The sequence below is a fragment of the Dermacentor andersoni genome, chromosome 11, assembly GCF_023375885.2.
Source record: "Dermacentor andersoni chromosome 11, qqDerAnde1_hic_scaffold, whole genome shotgun sequence".
Lineage (NCBI taxonomy): Eukaryota > Metazoa > Arthropoda > Arachnida > Ixodida > Ixodidae > Dermacentor > Dermacentor andersoni.
The window spans coordinates 87,860,936-87,880,976 of NC_092824.1; the positions used below are offsets into that span (position 1 = coordinate 87,860,936).

General features: G+C 43.1%; 1 long non-coding RNA gene across 1 annotated transcript; it reads left to right on the forward strand.

Annotated features, from left to right (window-relative positions):
* The first annotated feature begins 247 nt into the window (after positions 1–247).
* On the forward strand, positions 248–9,749 carry LOC126517418 (uncharacterized). Its single transcript, XR_007596192.3, has 4 exons — positions 248–490; positions 6,034–6,119; positions 8,719–8,830; positions 9,630–9,749. It is a non-coding gene; the product is annotated as an uncharacterized lncRNA (long non-coding RNA).
* Positions 9,750–20,041: the final 10,292 nt, after the last annotated feature.

The window sequence follows — 20,041 nt, forward strand, 5'->3', positions numbered from 1 at the left end:
TTTTTACGCCCATCTATGTAACGACGCCTTCACAGGTGAAAATAATGTACATTCAACGCAGTCGACCATCAGGCAAAGTACTTTTTTTTTAAATTTATTGAGCTGAGAAGCCCATGTTTGTTTGTCTTTTCTTGCGTTACGAACAAGCCTCTTTTGTTTTCACTTCGACTTCCCGCAGGGAAAGTATGTGCTTTCTGAAAACACTGCTCATTGTTTGCAAGAGCAGCGACGGTTCGCTGGTAGCGCCCGCATCTTCTGGAGTAGAATCGATCAGTCGACGCGCAGAACAATCGACAAAGACCGTTACGCAGTAAGGAAAAAAGTGAGCGTTCATAGCAAACCGACGCCCTTCGCGCAACGGTAACGTTAAGACCGACATTGGCGCTGGACGATCGACGTTGCCTCTTACGGTTTTCTAAAACTGCTGCTTCAGCTTCACAACAGAACGCTGGACTGATCCTGTGCTGGTACAATCTTCGTTCTCTCTCAGGTGAGACGCGTTGCCTAGCTTGCGAAGCATGTTGAGAAGATTTGTACGAAAGAAGTGGCACGTTAGCTAAGACTTGTTATTCTCCAAAATAGCCTGTTGAGTCCTGCGTGGTACCTGTCGCATCGCAGCATGGTAGCATCTTCTAGTTGCTGTATTGAGCCGGCATAGATGTGGAACGATAGAAGCGTGAGAATTGATGGAAGCATTGGATACCTGGCTAGTGGCGGTCTAAGTGAGATTGCCACTACGCAGAACAACGTAATTGAGAGATTAAGCTAGGAGAAAATGAAAAAGCGAGCCCCAGAACTGCCAGTAAAACTACCAAGCATGGCGTCAGCAAGGATGCTTGAAATTCTGCACAACCTAATATCACTAGTTGAATATACATTTTTTACTTACCTTACTAACATTTATTCATTCTCATTATTTTAGGCGACGCTCACAAAAACACAACTGCAAGTTACGTTAAAAGATTCTGCATTTTCAAAATGTCACTGAGTAAAAAGAAATGTTATGTATTATACTAAGTTGCTGGCATACCATTACTGTCGAATAATCTTATTTTTAGGTGCCATAAATATCAGAAAGTAAACAATGGAGGAGCGAGACATAATTTTTGCTATCAGCGTGCCCCATTTGACCATGAAGTGCTCTTTTTTTACGTGACTTGCAGTCATAATGAAGAGATTGCAGGTTCTTCACGTAAGATCTGATGCGTTGTTTCTTTTTCTTTATTTTTCTTCTTTTTTTACAACTAAGGTGTTTATGGTTAAGGTTCCGTGGATTTTTCGTGTCCGCCAACAAATCTGCGCGTGCAAAAACTCGCCTCCTAAATTTGATGCAAAATCGCTTCATTCTATGCAAAAGCTTATACGTCTCATCCCTCGGATATGCATTTTCAGTAGATTAATACAGGTAGACACCATTTTCAAGATCAGTAGACTCTAGGGTAGATATTTTCTCTTCTTTTTTTTTTCTTTTTCTTTTCCTTTTCTTATCTTGTTTACGGTTGTGGGACGTGTCACAAACGCGAGCAGCGAATTCCCGAAGATACATTAGCCGACGCTAAGCAAGGCAAAACAATCGCTTTTGTCCCGTTGCAGCCACGGTACACAATATTGTATGACAACGCGTTCCAAAAGCTTCTTCCCGTGCCTAACAGCCACAGCGGGCGTAGCGAAAGAAAGCGCTTTGTACGGTCGCATAACGGGGCACACAAATAGAAATCGATGCCAAGCGGGAATGAGCAATTGCCTAAAGGGCATGAGTCATTCATTGTATTACGTTACCGACAAGCTCCTCGTTGGGTAGGCATAGAAGTGCTTACGAATTTAATAACAGAGGTGATACGAGAATGCGTGTGCGTACCTATCGTCGCGATGACCACCGATCTGGACAATAAATGTGTTCGTATCTTTGTTCAAGATTCCGTGTCACCTCTGTGCAGTGTGCTAAACGGCTTCACTGGTCATCGACCTTGACAGAGTGGATTGGCTCATGATTTTTATATTAGTCTTTTATTGTGATATAAAAAAAAATATGGGGTTTTACGTACCAAAGCCACTTTCTGATTATGAGGCACGCCGTAGTGGAGGACTCCGGAAATTTCGACCGCCTGGGGTTCTTTAACGTGCACCTAAATCTAAGTACACGGGTGTTTTCGCCCCCATCGAAATGCGGCCGCCGTGGCCGGGATTCGATCCCGCGACCTCGTGCTCAGCAGCCTAAAACCGTAGCCACTGAGCAACCGCGGCGGGTCCAGTATTGTAAACTGATTACGATGCTAAGGAGACTACTATCCTTAATGCGGATACGAGAATGGCTTGTGTAGGAGTGATGTCTGTTTTAGACAGAGTGGATGCCCAATAGCGCGTGTGGCACTATAAAAGTCATTTTTTTTAGGTGCCAGAATAGGCTTGATATTCGGGAACTATACACATTTTGCATAATGCCTACAACCCCGTGTGCTCGTCCTGTTTCCGCCGCCATCGAGAGGGATAGACGGGATAGACGGGCGTATGAAGTTTGTGGGTCGCACAGGATCTGCTACATACTACACATACCATTAAGTTTGCACGCTTATTTTAACTAAAACGCTAAAACGGGATGTGTACAGCACGCACACGGCTTGTCATCCGTTTTTCACGCTCATAACCTACAGCGCCGTCGCGAGCTGCGCATCAGTAGCCCAAAGCCGTGTATAGGCGACAGCTGTAACGTTTCTTGACCCACTGATGATATGAAGGGCAGTGCTGGCTGAGACAAGCTGACTCGTCTTCACTCGACTCGACTCGACTTGACTCGATCGTGTGAGCGAATACAGCGTAGCGCTCGCGAGGTTACTTCGGCCGTGCTAGACGTCGGCGCTGCATTGCTACGCCAGTGCACAGACTATCGCAGAATGCCACGCTTCCTTTTTCGCGCAATTCGCTCGAACCGCATTAAGAAAGACGTAAGACTGGACGAAAGTTGCAGCTCCTGCAGTCAAAGCCTCTTCGCGTAGCTGCATTTTTTTTTTTTTTTTTTGCGTTGCAGTATTGTCAACGACGCCTTCGTGGCGCAAGCACGGCGACCAGCCAGCGAAAACGAAACTCCACAAATTTCAACAAAGATTTGACCCCGTTTCATCGTCCCGTATATAGGGTGACCAAACATTTGAAGCACTGCACTATGGTAAATTAAATCTCAGGGTAAAAAAATAAGCTGCAGTTAATACTTAAACCGTAAAATATGGCGTCACTTAAAAGAATTATTTAAGGTTTTTATCTCAACTGCTTAATTTTGTCTGTTTTATAGACTCGTTCTTAACTAAAAACATTGCGTAGCCTTTAAATATTGAAAAAGCGTGGCGCATTAACTAACCTAGCCCGATCGCAGAAACACACCACCCCTTGTAACGTACGTTATTTGGAAGCCTGGTAAGTCACCTAATGCCGAACAAACTACGGGATACAAATGTTCAAATATTCATTGCTGACGGTTCTAAATCATATTTTTATGGAAACACCACATATCCACAATTTCATCAATGATATTGCGTGCCATGTTTGTATAATATTGTTCATTTTTGTTCTTTTTTCGCCTGCCCTGGCTTTCTTTTATTTTTTTGCTTGCTTTTTCATTGCAAATGAGCCAGCTTCTGTTCAAATGTGTTTAAATGTGCGAAGAACGCGAACTATTTACGTTAGCAGTTGATCAGAGCTTACCTGAACGAAAACATAGACACCCCCACGAAAACATAGACACGTAATGTGGCACTAATTCGGCTGAAACTGTAGCCCTGAATGTAACTTCGGTGCTCCTACCTAGGGATATAGTGGGCCAAACGAGGTTACGGGGCACGAAATTTGCGAAAATCGGAAATTCCCGCCAAGCCTGAATACATAGCCTCAAGTTCAAAATTTTCATCTGTGCTAGATTTTGTGACCTACATAATGCATGATCTATTAAATTGTCACGCTTTAACAGCGCTAATTCGCGTTTTCTGTGGAATGAATGTCTCGTACATTTTAGTGGCCGACTATACGTTCCTGTTGCTCATTATCACCACCGACGTAGTCTGATGTTTGCTAAAGCACGTTTGTCCCGGTTCGAACGTTTACCGAGGCAAATTAGCTTTTGTCCCATAGGTAACCCAGGTGTCTTATAGGGCCTGGTGTAACGTCAGCCACCTTTCAATGCAATTAGAATCACGAAAATGAAATTCGACAAAGTTCAACAACGATTTTAGCCAATGTCATCATCACGTATATAAGGTGACCAAACATTTGAAACGCTACACTATGGTAAATAAAATCACCGTGTAAAATAAAGCAGCAGTAAAATATGTCACTTAGAATTATTTAAGGCTTTTATCTTAAGTGCTTAATTTTATGTCTGTTTTCCAGATTCGTTCTTGCACCTAAAAAACTTTGCATAGCCTTTACATTCTGTTGAACAAACCAGTATTTCATGATGTACTCTTCTTATTATCCCAATATCCCGAGAAATTGCTTCTGCGGAATAAGTCATTACTCCCAATTGGTTGGCGAAATCCAGAAATGCTCGGCAGTACTGCGGTAAAGGCTGTAAAGTTTCGACAATCTCGGAATATTACAGCCGAAATATAAAGAATTCAATATTGCCGTTTCCGATATATGTGTGTTTATGGTAACGTTTGAAGTGAATCGCACGTCATGACATCAATCCACACTTGCTGATAGTAAAGTCTGATATTGAAGAAAGGAACTTAGGAGGTTTCATCTCTCTCTCTCTCTCTCTCTCTGTATATATATATATATATATATATATATATATATATATATATATATATATATATATATATATATATAATATCCACTTTAATTTTCATTATTTATCACTTCTTGAATTCATTTAGAAAATACAATTTCCGCTATGTTGTCGTCCTTGGTGCCATTGTTTGTTGTCTTATGCGCTATATATATATATATATATATATATATATATATATATATATATATATATATATATATATATATATATATACGTGGAACACACTTATGAAACTTCCGAAACACTAATATAATTTATACTGATGTGGCCTCACAAAGTCGTCTCGTCTCGCAGGCTAGGTATGTTGACGCTGTTGTCAAAAAAATAAAAGAGTCCTGTGTGCATTTCTTCAGACCGTGTGCATATGTGGGTAGCTGCAGCCCCAAGCTATTTGCCAGAATTTTGAAGAAAATCTTGGCAGCAAATATTTGTGAACGTTAGTGAACGCTTTTAGTAGGTTTTTGGAACGAAAGTGCCCGGACTGAACGAAATGTGTAGCTAATTGTGCAGTTTATTTCTTTTTTTTCTGGCTATCAGGCGTTACACACTCACGAATGTTTATTAAATCACCTGTAAGACTCGAACAATCAGGAAAGGCGTCCGGCAAAGTGATACCATCTCTCCCATGCTATTCACTGCATGTTTAAAAGTATTCAAGCTGTTAGGCTGGGAAGGATTAAGTGTGAGGGCCAACGGCGAATATCTAAGCAACCTGCGGTTTGTAAATGGCGCGGTTCTGTTCAGGAACGCTGATTGCAACAAATGACTGAGGATCATAGCACACAAAACGTATCGTTGAACATTAATATGAAGAAGACAGAGGTGATATGCAATAGCCTGGCAAGAGAACTAGAAATAAATATTCAGGATTCGACGCAACAGGTGTGATTCGGGCGTTGTAACGCGCGGGGAGAGTGCAAATGGGGAATTCTGTGAGGGACAGTCAAGAGCGCCACCTAGAATCTTCCCAACAGTTTCAGAGAAATCGGGGGACGGAGGTTTCCTTAGATAATGCTCCGTGACTATATGCAACAAGGAGCGCGTTGAATGCCATGGCTTTTTTTCTACAACTCTGATTCGCTCAAGTGCGCATAATGGTTCTACAATATCACACGAGTTTGCCAGGCATCATCTAGATTATGTGGCGTCGATTTGCTGCCTTCCCGCTCTCACTCTCTGTTCCTCTCACTCTCTCTTCCTCTCAGTGTTGTCTTTTCTTTTTCTTGTCTGATTTTGGTTTTTCATTGCAGTTGAAGGTTTAAACAAGACCGAAGAAGTTGCAATATGTTCTGCGCATACCTTGTGAAGACTTTCCTGTTCGGACTTTTTTGTTCAAGTAAGAAAGCGGTAACAACCACTTTTCTTTGCGCCTTAAGATACAGTCTGTTGGCGCAACTTACGGTTCTTGTGAAACAGCTATAGGCAGCGTGCGCGTCTGCTATGTAAAGACCCCGGGAGCTACCACGGCACAGAGTTTCTAGCTTTGAGATACGCAGCACGTCTATTGAGGAATCCGTCGTTTCACCGCCTGAAAAATTTGGCTGGATACGAGACGTTAAGAGCTTGGTTCCCATCGCGAAGCTTACCGTTTCCTTCACACACCCCGACTTTTCTTCCGGGGTGATATTCTCATGTATTTTCCCTTGGTGCTCGAGATTCTGTCTCAACTGCTGTAAAAAGCAGAAAGCCAACTGTATATCAGCGCACACGCTGGAATATATTCTATTCTACAAAAGAAAAATAATAAACACGTGTTAATAGCACGCACGTGATTTCTCAAATAGTATTAATGCTGAACTTGACTCGAAAGCCGAGGCAATAGGACACATGCGTTTGCCATTCACACTCCAGCTCATGTTGCAGAGGAACTTGAGGAGGAGGAGGAACACCCGTGCTCTACTAGAAATGTAATGTGATGGTGTGGGGCGGATGGCGCACAGTCTGTTCGGGCCCGGTTTGAATCTGACCTCGCCACTAATTTTCCCTCGTGTTACCAGATGCCCTTAGATTACTTACGAGATTACTTGTGTTACCGCGTTTGATGCGTGGCGTTCGGGAGATCTAAGCAGTTGCCGGCAGCCTCTGTGAGGCTAAGCCCACCTCCAGCTACAGCAACACTCCTTCACCTCCTCAGGTACAAGTAGGATATGAAGCAGCCGGATGTTATGCCGTGCAATGACGTTACCACAATCAAAAATGAAAGTAGCCTGTACATCGCTGCGATATTCCCTAGGATGCGCTGTTTGTGAAGGCCGGATTCGCTAACTCAATCAGCCGATCTGTAGCCAATTGCCAAAAAAAAAAAAAGAACGCAGTTAGCGGTTGGTGGGGAAACCAAAGCGGCTTTATTCAGCTTTTTTGACTGAACGCCGTCATGTGGGACACATGAGAACGTACAAACCGGATGACATTGTTGCTTTAGCAAGAAAAGGTAACAGCTTTATGAAAGATAAGATTTAAAAACATCAGCAGACTTAACTTAAGGGACACTAAAGGAAAATAATAAGCTGAGCTTGTTCAACAGATTATCTGCCTAGAAGTTCATCACCGTTTTTTGTGCGCGAATAGCGAGATTGTGGCGCAGCAAATTGTCATTGAATGTCCCTCTGCCAATGCTCAATTTGAATCGCCCGCGTAAAAACTGAGGAGTTGACGTAATCTCCACATCACCTTCTCCTCTGCCGCTTTCAGTGAATCCGCCACTGCTCCCTGAACTCGCATCAGTGGTGCTCCACGAACCACCCACCTCGTCAGGATGTCTTAGAAGTAATTTCTAGTGTACTCTGTGAATATGTATGTGTGTGGGGGGGGGGGGGGAGGGGAGGAGGTGCTAGTCTCACTTTCCACCACATTTTTAAAAAATTAAATATACTTAAGGGGAGGTTGGTGCCTATGTGTGGCGCTGGCTACTCTTCTTCTCTTATGTGATAGCTATCGTCGGAAAGTTGTCAACAATCACCAAATTGGACAAATAAACACATGCTTGGGCCATGCAATGGCCTGCAGTATTCTGAAATAAATAAATGAACGAACATTCACATGCTAAGTCTGAGTACTGTAGTATAACTAAACGCTCGCGCAACAGAAGAGTTCACATACGATAAATACTCACAAAACCAAAGTGTTCACACGCAACACCGGAGTTCACACAGTGTAAATGTTCACAAAACTAAGATATTCACACAAATGTTGGGCACTTGAATGCCGCTCTCTAAGTGCAACAAATACAAATGCTACATGAACACGAAGACACAATGAACATGTCATTAAGAGTACCTGTTAATAATGACAATGCGCACTCTTCCATCGAGCTCCAGACGAGCATTCAGCCTCCCGCTTACCTGGCCAGAGCCACTCTCAAGTAGCGAGTGTTCGGCGCGAAGAATAAACAGGAACGAAACAATTTACGAGGACAAGAGTTGTCTCGCTGCGTTCCTCTCTCACTGCGAGCACAGGGGGCGCTCTTGGTGGGCGGCGCGATGGGCTGCGTGATCCTCGTCGTCGCAGCTCGGTGACGTAAGCAGAACGTCGCCTCGAGGGGCGCGGCTTTGCGCTTCCTGCAGCTTTCCAGTTTCGGTTGCGCGTGCTCTCACACATGAATTTCGTCATGCTACAATTCCGCGGGTAATTGCATTTTTTTTCTCTAAACGCAAATGTGGCTTGTACAGCGAGCTGGCTTCAATTTTCCAATTACGATGAGCCGCTGAAACTGTGAGCTTTAAACTTAATTGATGAATTTTTGTTAATTTGCGACTAATAATCGTGTATCACCCGTGACATCATGGCCACCAACACAGATGGCATGTCTTAGTAGGCACCCTCCTCTTATTTCAAGAGAGCTATTTTTAAATATTAGTTTAATGTCTTCGTAGAAACGCCGTGCATACGTGCGATTGCAAAGGCTGACGTAACACTGATCTTCTCTTACCGTCTAGACTACTGCAAGCTACCGGACAACACGACTGTTCTCTCAAGTGGACAGACAACGAATATGGCGATTCCTTGTGTTCAGTACAGTTGCAACAAGGGAAACTTGACAACGAAGGAGTAAGTAACCTAAGTTGCAACAATCAAGCGCGTGTTATGGTCGCTGCTATTGAAACACTAATGCGAGAGATACATGACACTGTGAGAGACATACGAGCACAAGCTCAGGCAATTATTTCTCTATTTCGTGACAAGAAGTTGTGTGTCGTGGTTCCCGCATAGTCATGTGACAGTCACATGTGGTACGGGATAGTAGCTGTTGCAACGTAATGCGCGAGTGCGAGGTGAAAAATTTCAGATGTTGCCACGATCTCCGATATAGCACACTCGTTGCCTCGTGCGAGCTCTTCCGGTCCCCGTCCTCGCTATGTTCCGGATGAACAAAATGTCACCCTTATACTGTTATATTAATATTTTGTATACTGAGTGGAAAGGTGGATACAGCCATTTGCCTACGCATTCATAAGCATGCATTCCGAAAAGACACCAGCTATACACTTGCAAACCTAAGTTTTGCAAGCATTTGACAATCAGTAAGTTACGTGATTGCACGCGTTAAACGGCCGGCAGGTGGTGCCACTTGACGCGTGGTACTGAATTTCGGGGTCGTTCTGTAATGGCATGGACAAGGAAAGGTGGGTAGGGGCGAGCGGGGAGGGGGTTAACTATACCAAAACACAGTGCATAACCTAAAACGCAGGTGTCCTAATAGCTAACGCAATAGGTCTAATGCGGCCACACATAATTGACTAAGCCTAAAAGATATCCGACGAGCTTTTTGGTTGCGTTAAGCGTCACTGTTCTGGCTACGGAGTTGCGCTGGTTATTCTATGTATCTTACTTTTTTTTTTCGGGACAGATGCCGCAAAGGAGGATACCCAGACTGCTTGACACCTCTGGCAGCAGAGAGCCCATATCCTGACTGTTGTCCTCCAATGATGTGTTCGTAACATCAATAAATATGCGACGCACAGACCAACGCTTTCTTTTTATTTCACTATGCCTCCTACCCATTGCTTGCAATACCGCTCCGCGCGAATTGCAGGAAGTTAGAGGAGGTTTCAGTTTACAGCAGAGCACGTTGAACGTGAAAACAACAAGCGTGATGAACATGCACGAGGACACTCGCAGCACACACTGGCCATGCCCCCCCCCACACACACACACACACGCAGCTGCCGAGCAGAGCGGTTACAACGGTAACTGATGGACCTTGGGAAAGCTAGACCATGATAAAGGGCTTTGTAAATTGCTTCTCAGGAATTCCAAATATATCTCATGACTGTGCTGCCTTCTTACTTAACGCTTGCCGCATCGCATTTCGTCCCTGTGTTCAAGGTGTCGCTTAAAAAACACTTAAACCGCTTAAACCTGCAGGCACTCGAAAGAAAAACGTCATAAAAAACAGTCAGAGGAAGATCCGGCATTTTTTTTATTGCAGGATGTGTCAGTTTACAGCGGTTACAGAACAAACTAGAATACCACACTGTATCGTGTGTGTCGACTATAGTCCATTTTACTAGAATGCTTCACTCCACGTTGAGGGCTCACACAAGTCGCATTCTTCGGCGATTTTCTTTTATTTAGTTGTTGTCGTTGACGTCGTGCCACGTTAAGATACGCACACTAAAAAAAAATCCTTTAAACACAACATAGTAACTTTCTTTCACTGAAACTCAGTGCGCGTAGGAGGAGAGCTAAGCTTTTTTGTTATTTTCTACATCGCTGTCCTTGCAACTGAATCTTCCGCATCGCCGAAATTTTCCGCTGTAATTGAACCAGGTTTTATTAGAGTTTGGTTAGGCATTACGTCATCGGCAAGCAGTATATCACTTCTATGGGAACAATACTCGCGAAGCTCAAGGGGGCAACGCAAAATCCAAAGCTGTATAACATATCCAAAAAATAAGCGCACTGCAACACGACATACATCTGCGCGAAATACAAGCGCACCAAGTAAATAGTATTCGTCTGTAGGCTCATGGGCGCTAGGTAAGATTATGGGTTTTCAGTGTCATAAATGTCTTGTTTGCAAAGCGTAAGGATAATTTGATTTTACAGTATTAAGGCGCTGGTGCTAACGTAAACATAACTAAATACGAGCTTTGTATATTATTACACGACTGGCTATGTGTATCTTTGTTATTTTTTCTCTTGCAGACTAATGCGCTAACTTTTACGTAACAAATCATTGTTGATGTCACATATGATCAAGCACTCACACGTGATCGAAAGTAACGAGTCATAGCCTGAAACAACATGAAGAAATTTGGGGGTATATTAAATTGCAAATTCCTAAAAACTAAACCAGGCTAAAGTCAGCCTATTAAAGCTGTTATCCTTTTAGATCTATTTGCTATATACCATTTACCAGAAGTTATGTACATTGAAGACAGTCAATTAAAAAAATTGTTTTGCACCAGTTTTCGCCGAATGTCATCAATGAAACCAGTGAGTGCATTACTATGTAGAAAATATCCGTTTTCATTCCACAATTACGTCGAAGCACGCTGTAAGGCGTAGTGTAACCATCCGTCATTGTGCAAGGCGCAAGGACTGCTTACAGAATTGCGCAAGAAACAAACGTCTCGCATTTCTCCTGCATTGCGTTAGTCTTGCGGGCACGTTCTCACGGAATACGACACCACCAACCGTTGCCTCTGACAAGAAGTAAGCCTCCTATATCGCGTTCGCGCCACGTGACCATGAAGTTTTCATCAACTTCAACAGAAATCAACACCCCTGAGACGTGCAAACAAAAAAAAGGAAATGGTCGTCCTGTTGCTTTGCCGGCGCAGCGGGAAAAGCGCTCGCATGGCCAGATCAGCTTCAATCTTTCGACCAAGGTAAGGTACTTATTGCTATACCTAGAGGAAGCCAACCGGCAATGAATAAAGCCAAGAAAAGCACAGGGGAAGTTAACGGTAGCTGTAATGGAAATGTGCAAATACGTAAAAGCAAAAATGAAAGTATACGAAATGACTACTTGCCACGAGTGGGAGAACCGCATCACGCTAGCGATGCTCTACCAATTTAGCTGTGGCGATGGATGTCATTTCGGCAACTTTCGCGTACATCTGTGTATGCGTACTAGGCCTGGTTCTAGTAGTGTTAGCAAGCGCCACACGTGGTCAAGTTTGTATTTTCGTCCACTTTCGATTCTCTTTTGCTTACTATTCGTACATTCAATTTCAACCACCGTTAATTTCCCCTATTATTTCCTTGGCTTCAAATTGCCTGTTTGCTTCATGTGATTGCGACTAGCAGAAAATGGAGCCCCGGTTATTGCCTTCTCGCTGATTGCTAAACAAGAAGCTCTAGGATTTTGAGACGTAGCCATACTGACAAATTATTAGCAATGATTCCATTTGTATCAAAAGCCAGTGTCGAGAACGCACGGCCTTAAGTGGCGTGATTGTCGTGGCTTGTATTCTCAAAGTCATGGTAACATTTCTGTAAAGGTTACTGCGTTTGGCAAGCTTATTTCGTAATTATCTGTTCTTGTGTTCAGAAATTTTCAAAACAGATGTAAAGCTTGATGCATCAGTGCTTAGTTTTCGTGCACCAAGTTCTCTATTAGCTATTCAGGTGCAAAGTAGACAAAGTTACCATTTCAAGGGCTGGATATTTAAAAATGTTAGCGAAAGAAAACACACACGGAGAGAAAAAGAAAAGTAGGAAACAACAAAACGGCAAAACAATGTCAAAACAAGTGTATAAGCTGAAAAGAAAGTAGAGAAACGGAAAGAAAAGTAAAGTGCTCGCACATATATGCAAGGAGCTCAAGTTCAAATGGTGCTCTATTAGTGAACCTATGAGTGGTTATTCAATCGTGTTGAAAGGTTAAATGGGTACAAAACTACAAAAGGCATGTATTAATTGCTACTAATTGTACTAGTGTACTAATTTCTCATGCACTCACTACTCTCCGATAAATATTTATTCGTTGTTTTTTGCTATTTCCAATAAACACAAATTCTAATTTCGTCGCAATGGAAGCACTCAGTTATATTGCGTGTGGTCGGAAAGTTTGTAAATGCACCTAAAGTAAAGCAATGTTATTTACTTCCTGAGTAAGCACACTGACAATGACAGTATTCATTTGTGGAGTAACCGGTCGTCGGGCACATATGTTAGGCTTCGCTTTGCTTTGCTTGCCCCTCATTATACAGTAAGTTCGCAGTCACTTAAGGAGCCCTGCTAATTATCTGAAAAAAAAAACATCCATGCACATAATAATCTAACGCAGTAGGCCACTGAAAGTTCACTCTATTTACAGATGACGGTGCTGTACTTCACCATTTTGATTGTTATCTCAGCAGCCGTCATTCCAGCAATTTCGCAGGATGAAGGATTTCTTGGACGTCGTGAGTCGTTGCAGATTTTCCAAAATACACACACGGTATTCATCTAAAGGAAGAAAAAGGTTCACATGAAAATGGAGGCTTGAAGTTATTAGCAGCGGTCAAACAAGGAACGTCACTGAAGCCAGCGTTTCGACAAGCGGACCCGTATTCAGCCTGACGAAGACAAATCCGCTTGTCGAAACATTGGCTTTAGCAACGCTCCATGTTCTACCACTGTTAACCATATACAGTATTGAGCTAAGCAGCTTCGCTGGTCATTCACCTTCACAGAATGGAATGGCCCATGAATTTTTGTATTTGTCCGTTATAACTGCATTGTGTTAACGTTAAGGCTATCTCTCCTGCCAAACTGCTGCATATTCTTGGCCGATATCGACATCTCCCACCACATCCGCGCATGGGGCACGTACGCACGAGGAGTGACTGACTAATGTTTATCATGTAATAACCAACAATGACTGTTTCATAACCTCCTTAGGTAGTCCAAATGTAAGCAGATTGTATTTCAAAAACTAATTGGTCATTCTGTTGCAGCTGTATTAATAAAATAACAACTAAATGGCGGCAATACTTTGTAATTTATTTCATTATTGTCCTATTTCTTAAGAGCAGTCTCTCTCAATTCATATCCGGCGGTAAAGTCCTGCTTTTCTCCCCTCTTTGCTTTTGGCCCTAAGCTCTTTGAAATTAAGTTTTGGAATACTCAATATGCCTCGGACTTGACAACGTAAATATTCCCCTTATCCTTGGCAGCTTTTGATGCCTGCTGATTTCTCGACGAATTCTGTCGAGATAAATTGTCACTGCTAGCGTTAGTGATTTAATGTTTATTTTGTTTTCTAGCATCGCTCCATGTAACTTTCGTGTCCGTGTTTGGACATTGGTGCACTCAATATTCTTTTCGAACATTTGCCTTTAATTACGCTTAATGAATTTTCTAGATGAAATCAGACGTGTTCTCTGCGACACCAAAGCGTGTCATGAGAGAGGTAAGTCAAGCAAGTCGGTGTTTGTTTCATTCCACTTCATTGCGAAGCATCTGAAATAGTAACCGATATAAGGCAAAAAAATGAATGATAATTTTTGTGTTTGTGTGTGTGTGTGTGTGTGTGTCATGAAGGCTTAGCTGCTATATTTCAATGCTTGCTGCAGTCAGCACGTAGACCTAGCTCCGTCCGAGCTTCATCTGCCAAGCTAGCATCGATATGCCTCCAACCACAGCAACAGTTGTTCATCTGCCTACGATAATGAAAGCAATAGCACTTATGGGTTTATTGACTCGCTTGAATGAGTTCGAAGTCATCATCAGCGTGTGTCACAGCACGCGTAATACGTATAAGTTCTGAACAGTATATACGGAGTGTATATTGTTTTTTTTTTGTAATTCTTGAGAAATGAAAATATAATTTGTGACTGATTGTATTACTTGAGAAAAGAGGAACTCAGCAGGTTGGCTGTTAAGATATTTGATGGTAAACTACAATTGCTTTCTACGGAAAAAGAAAACAAAGACAGAAGGCAAGCGCCCATTGTGTTGGGTGCCACGTTTTAATACAAAAAATAATCGTGGAGGCAGTAGCGGATGTGGAAACATAAAAAGTAAGCAGAAGAAGAAAGGGACAGCACACATACAAGCGCGCAAGTGTCACAAGTCACTTAACCGAGCGCTTTTAAACAAATTTCTCGTTACGTCTTTTGTGTCTGCGTCAGCACAAATCATCCTGGATTCTATCAACCAAAGCGCGGATCCATGCGAGGATTTCTACGACTATGTATGCGCGCGCTGGGCCGACGCGCATCCTATTCCCGATGGACTCCAGAACTACGGCGTGTTCCATATTATTGAAGAAAGTGTGCAGAGGGACATCAAAGGTACCTAACCTTCAATTATATTGTCTTGTAGTGAATGTGTGCACGAACGTGCAGCACTCGCTGTAGCGAACACACTGCGGGAATGGCTGCTTCCGGAAACAATATTTGAAAGATTAGTGGTGAGGTCGACAGGTGGAAAAGGCTCACAAGGTGCACCGTGAAATTACTGGGAATAATTCGTTCAAATGAAGAACTTGTGCTTGAGTGAGAACGATACGAATAATCAAACGGATTGACGGCAACCACAGGTGTCGTGTTGAATAACGCAGTGAAGAATAAGTTTCCATACAAAGTAGATGACATTGTTGCTCTTCGAGAGTTTACCAAATATTAAAAACTAGTAGGACCTACTCGTTTCGGGAACACGTTTCTGGTGCAGTTGAAGTTTTCGAAAACCACAGCTATTGCAAACGCAACACACGCACGCAACGAATTTCCAGCAAGCAACACAAATTCCTCAGACAAAACAAAGAGGAAGACTTGCGCACCTATTTTCCTTGCGCTTCGTTTAAGCACTGGTTTTCCAAAATCTGAACTATGCTAGATTAGCTGTTCCCACTTACACCCTTATTGAATTGTGTACGATGAAACTCGAATGATAACGCCATAGACAGAAAGCTTTGTTATGCACTAGAGATGAAACCACTATGAAAATTGCAAGCAATTCTGTGAAGTGGGCAATTTGGTTGCTGAATTCTTTATTCATGCTACCAGAGCAATATAAGCGAGACGGAAACATGCAGTGCACGGTGTCTGCCTCTTCCCTTCGCTTTCAGTTTCTAAGGCACTGGTAATATGAAACACAACAAAAAATAATACATTTACAAAAATTTCCAATAGAATATTTCTTTTGTTTTGTTCTTGTTGTCAGTTCCATAGCATACAATATTGTTGCCACTCAGTAGAGTCACTCAGTAGATACCACTCAGTAGAGTCGTATCTTGCCAAATGTTTTATCAAATGATAGGAGCGTCAATAAAATTAGTTGTTGACCTAATTGCAACTAAATAGAAAGCAAAAAGAAGCTGTCAAATATTTATGCATTTAGCGCGAAGAGCGCGATCACAGAGAGAGGAGGACATAATGACAGGACGAACAACAAAAAAGAGCACGCCCTGTCTTTATGTCCTACCCTCGCTATTATCGTCTTTCTGGCGCTAAATATATAATTATTCGACACGTACAGCTACTCCAATAACAAGTACTACCAGAAAGAGTAGCGCATCATGGACAGCTCTTCCGGCAATATTGGAATGTTGGACCTTTCGCACGCAATTAATCGCTAGACTTAAATTCTTGTTCTCCGACGGTAGGAAATAAAAGAGCAGCGATAAGGTGAACCAGGCCCTGACCATTATGTGCTTTTCACAAATGCGAATGTTTTTTTACTGCTAAGTTGACGTTAAAGCAACGTTTGTACACTTGAACTCTGCGAAAGTGCAGACGTATAATTTCGCGAACACGATTTTGCAATATGACGCAGCCGGCGTGCAATGCGTTTCTCCCTTTTCCTCTTCTGGAAAGATCGGTCGAAGTGTTTACCGTAACGCAGTCGGGATGATTATGCTTGTCTCACGCGACGCAGATTTGCTGGAGACGATGAAGAACGTCACGCACGCACGGAACCTGACTGAAAAACTTGGCGTTGCTTACCACACCTGCATGAGAGACAGTAAGTATCTCGAAGAGCGCAGTTGTGGTTCTAAAGAGGCGACGAGCACGCGAACAAGTTCCACCTGCTGCGTGACTAAGAATTAAGCGAAATAAATGCGACAAAGCAAACAGCATATACTCCCTGTTTCTTCAGAAAATCGTGGTCTAAGATGCACGATCCCACATTAAGCTGCCGAAGAGACATAAAGACAATTTTTTTAATGGAAGGAAATGCTGTGGAGGGGGGGGGGGGGGGGGGGGGTCAGCAAGAGACACGTCCGCTTTGCCGTCATAAGCGTGTTAAGGGCTCGCCAGAAAGCACAAGTGCTTTTAGGACAATACGGCCTGCGTCAAGTACGCTGCAACGTAGTAGATATTGGCGAATGGGTCATGAAAACTGCTAGCACCTGTTGGGTCAGCGCGATACGATTTTCTATGCAGTACGCGGTCACTGCTGCAGTGTCTAGCGAAAGCTTGTCAAAGCACTCCACGCATATAGATTGATATATCCGAAGAAAAAAACTGTGCAAACAAGAAAGTGGAGGTGGTGTCCAATGCCCATGTTTGTGTGGATATCAAAATAAAACAGGACATCGGCGACAATTTTTTAAAGATATGGTCATAAACAGAACTTAATCGCACTCTGTACTCTGCACTCTGAACTTAATACCCTCTGTTGCCACCCTTATACCAAGCCACTCAAACACTTTGAATGAGGCTATCGGGCATCTTCCCACTGAAGATTATAAGCCAACTATCAAAATATAGCAGCGATTAGCATTTGGACGCTTACACTGGAAGCATAGCGCGCAAAGGACTATCCACAAAGACTAGACAGGACAAACGCTAAAGTGTAACTATGTTATACCAACCAGCCCGAGCCTATACTCTTTTCGACGCTTCCAACCTGGATCCCGTCGACCTGTCCCATCGAAGCACGACATAATATACTGATCTTCTGGAAGCGTCAAATTGCTCGATAAGCTTTCTGCTTGCTGTGCACACGTCTGCTTGGAGATCTCCCAGCTTGCGTTCTGCGTTTTTGCAGCATCCGAAATGAGCAAGGAAAAAGGAAGCAGGATCCTCAGGAAGCGTTTAGATGAAGAGGGTCTAGGCTTGTGGCCTTTGGTCGGCAACGCAACGCAGAGCCCGTTCAAGGACTTCGCGGGCGTTCTTCGGATGACCAGTTTGACGTCACTTTTCTCGGTGCACGTGGTAAAGGATAATGACAACCAGTCAGCGAAAATAGTCCAGGTATTTGTTGTTTTTCCTCACTTGCAATGACATCGCCCCGTACAGCGGGTCAGAATTCCGTTTTGTTCTTATAAGAAGCCTCGCCTAAAGCGTTCAGTTCTGATGTTTCTTAGTTGTTTTTTTCAGCACCACGACAAATATGGATTTTAATGTTTTCTGCAGTAAAGACAAAATGGTTTTGTTGTTTTGCTTACATACCATTGATAGATTTCTGGATCTTAGCTGCCTTGTTTCATCGTCTGATGATTATCACACTCGCAAATCCATGCCACATCGATGCCGCACCAGAGGCGTGGAAAGGAAGGCACGCTCCACATACATGTTTTACTATGGGGCTACGTGACAGAGAGTCAAATTTTTGCTTATCGCAGCTTTTCTGCATAACCTAAAGCCTCTATTGGCAACTGTGCCATTCACGTAGGAGAAGCCCACACACCAGTCATATTGCGGCTTTTTGTGAAATTTCAACTGAATTTCAACTGAATAAGGCAGCGATTCAGGGCTCGTTCTGTTTCGAATTGCAGTTACAACAATCGACTGCTCCGCTGGATGGGCCTGAAGACGTGAGGAATCCCAGTGACATATTGCCCTGGGGTTCAAAACGTGTCATGCAGTTGGCATCGATGTTCCGGCCCGACGCAACCGACGGTGATCTGCAGTCTTTCGCGCGAAGCGTCTTAAAATTCAAGAGGGGATTAAAGAATGTAAGTGCGTCTTCCATACTGCAGCTAACTTTTTCTTGCAGTTAAATGTGTAATGCTCAACGTGTCATGTGCGCAACGCTTAGTTCGATACGTCACCTATCTCATTTATTTACAAGGAAACTTAAAGCATAGTCTATAGTAGAGTTCTTGAACCTCTGGAACGAGCTTTGCCTGTAAGTGGTCCAGCAATCTGAGACATTTCCAGTGCTTCAGGGGGAAAACAAATATAGAAAAGAGACAATAGTACTCTAGGGTTGCGATTCTGGACATTGCTAAGCTCCGTCGTACTGTCGAGTTTGCCATCTTTCCAACTCCGATTGGATGACAGGACTGGTACGGCCTGTTTTATCGGCTCAAAACGCCGTCAGCACAAAATTCGACAATATGGCGTAATTTGGCAATGTGCAGGAGAGTACCCCAGGACAGGATAAACACTGTCGAACTCAAATGCTCAAGAACCTGACCGTATGCGCTATGCCTCGGTGTGTTTGAGCAGGCCGCTTGACTTTCTTAGGTTATATTTTTCTACGCAGTAAAATTAGTTCTATAGCCTCCTTCCTGCTTTCTCTCTTTCTTCCTCTCTTTTTTATCGCTGTTTTAGTGTTTCTCATAAAGCGCTGGAAATGTCTCAGATTTCCAAGTTTCAACTAGCTCAGCTTTTTACGTTCAGCTCAGCCTTTTAAGTATAGTTCAGCAAATCAAGTAATAATTGCTCGCTTATACTAATTTAAAAAATAAAATAAATAAAATATTGTTGTTTTCTTGGTGGGCCAAGTGCGCTCTCTATTGCGTGAGATCGCGTGAGCAAGTGGCTCACTTGTTCTTTCTTTTTTTTTTTTCAAATGTGACTGTCAGACTATGTCTGGGCATCACGTGGTTAAGCGCGCTCACCAAGCACGCCCTAACGATGCCATCATTCGAAAGTGACACCATTTGAAATTTCTAGCTTCCTACTTGAGTAACTTGGAAATTTGTCGTATATGTGTGGCCTGGTCAAGTTAATATTTTAGCTATATTTATTGGTACAGAGAATAGTTGATGGTGGTGAGAATAACTGATTGAAAGGCTACCCTACCGTAAAAGTGCGTGGCTCGATCAGAGTGGAGATGCGGGCTTGTTGGTATACCTGTCTGTCCATTGCGCCTTCCTTTGTCCCTGTATTTCTCCGCGCTCAACCACCTTTACTCAGGTTCGATCAGGTTCTGACAACGGACGTTGGTAACACGCATTAAAGGTGCAGTAAGGATCTGTGAGAATGGCAGTCTTTCGCACGAAGATATACCATGAGCGTGCCACTTCTCAATAGGTCCTCGTTCGTAAGCCTGAGAGCTATTCGTAGGACAGCGTAGAATGTCTCCCCTGGCCGCGTGTATTCGCCGTGCGAACGCAGCGCCGTGTCTGTGTGCTTCTTTTACTAGTGT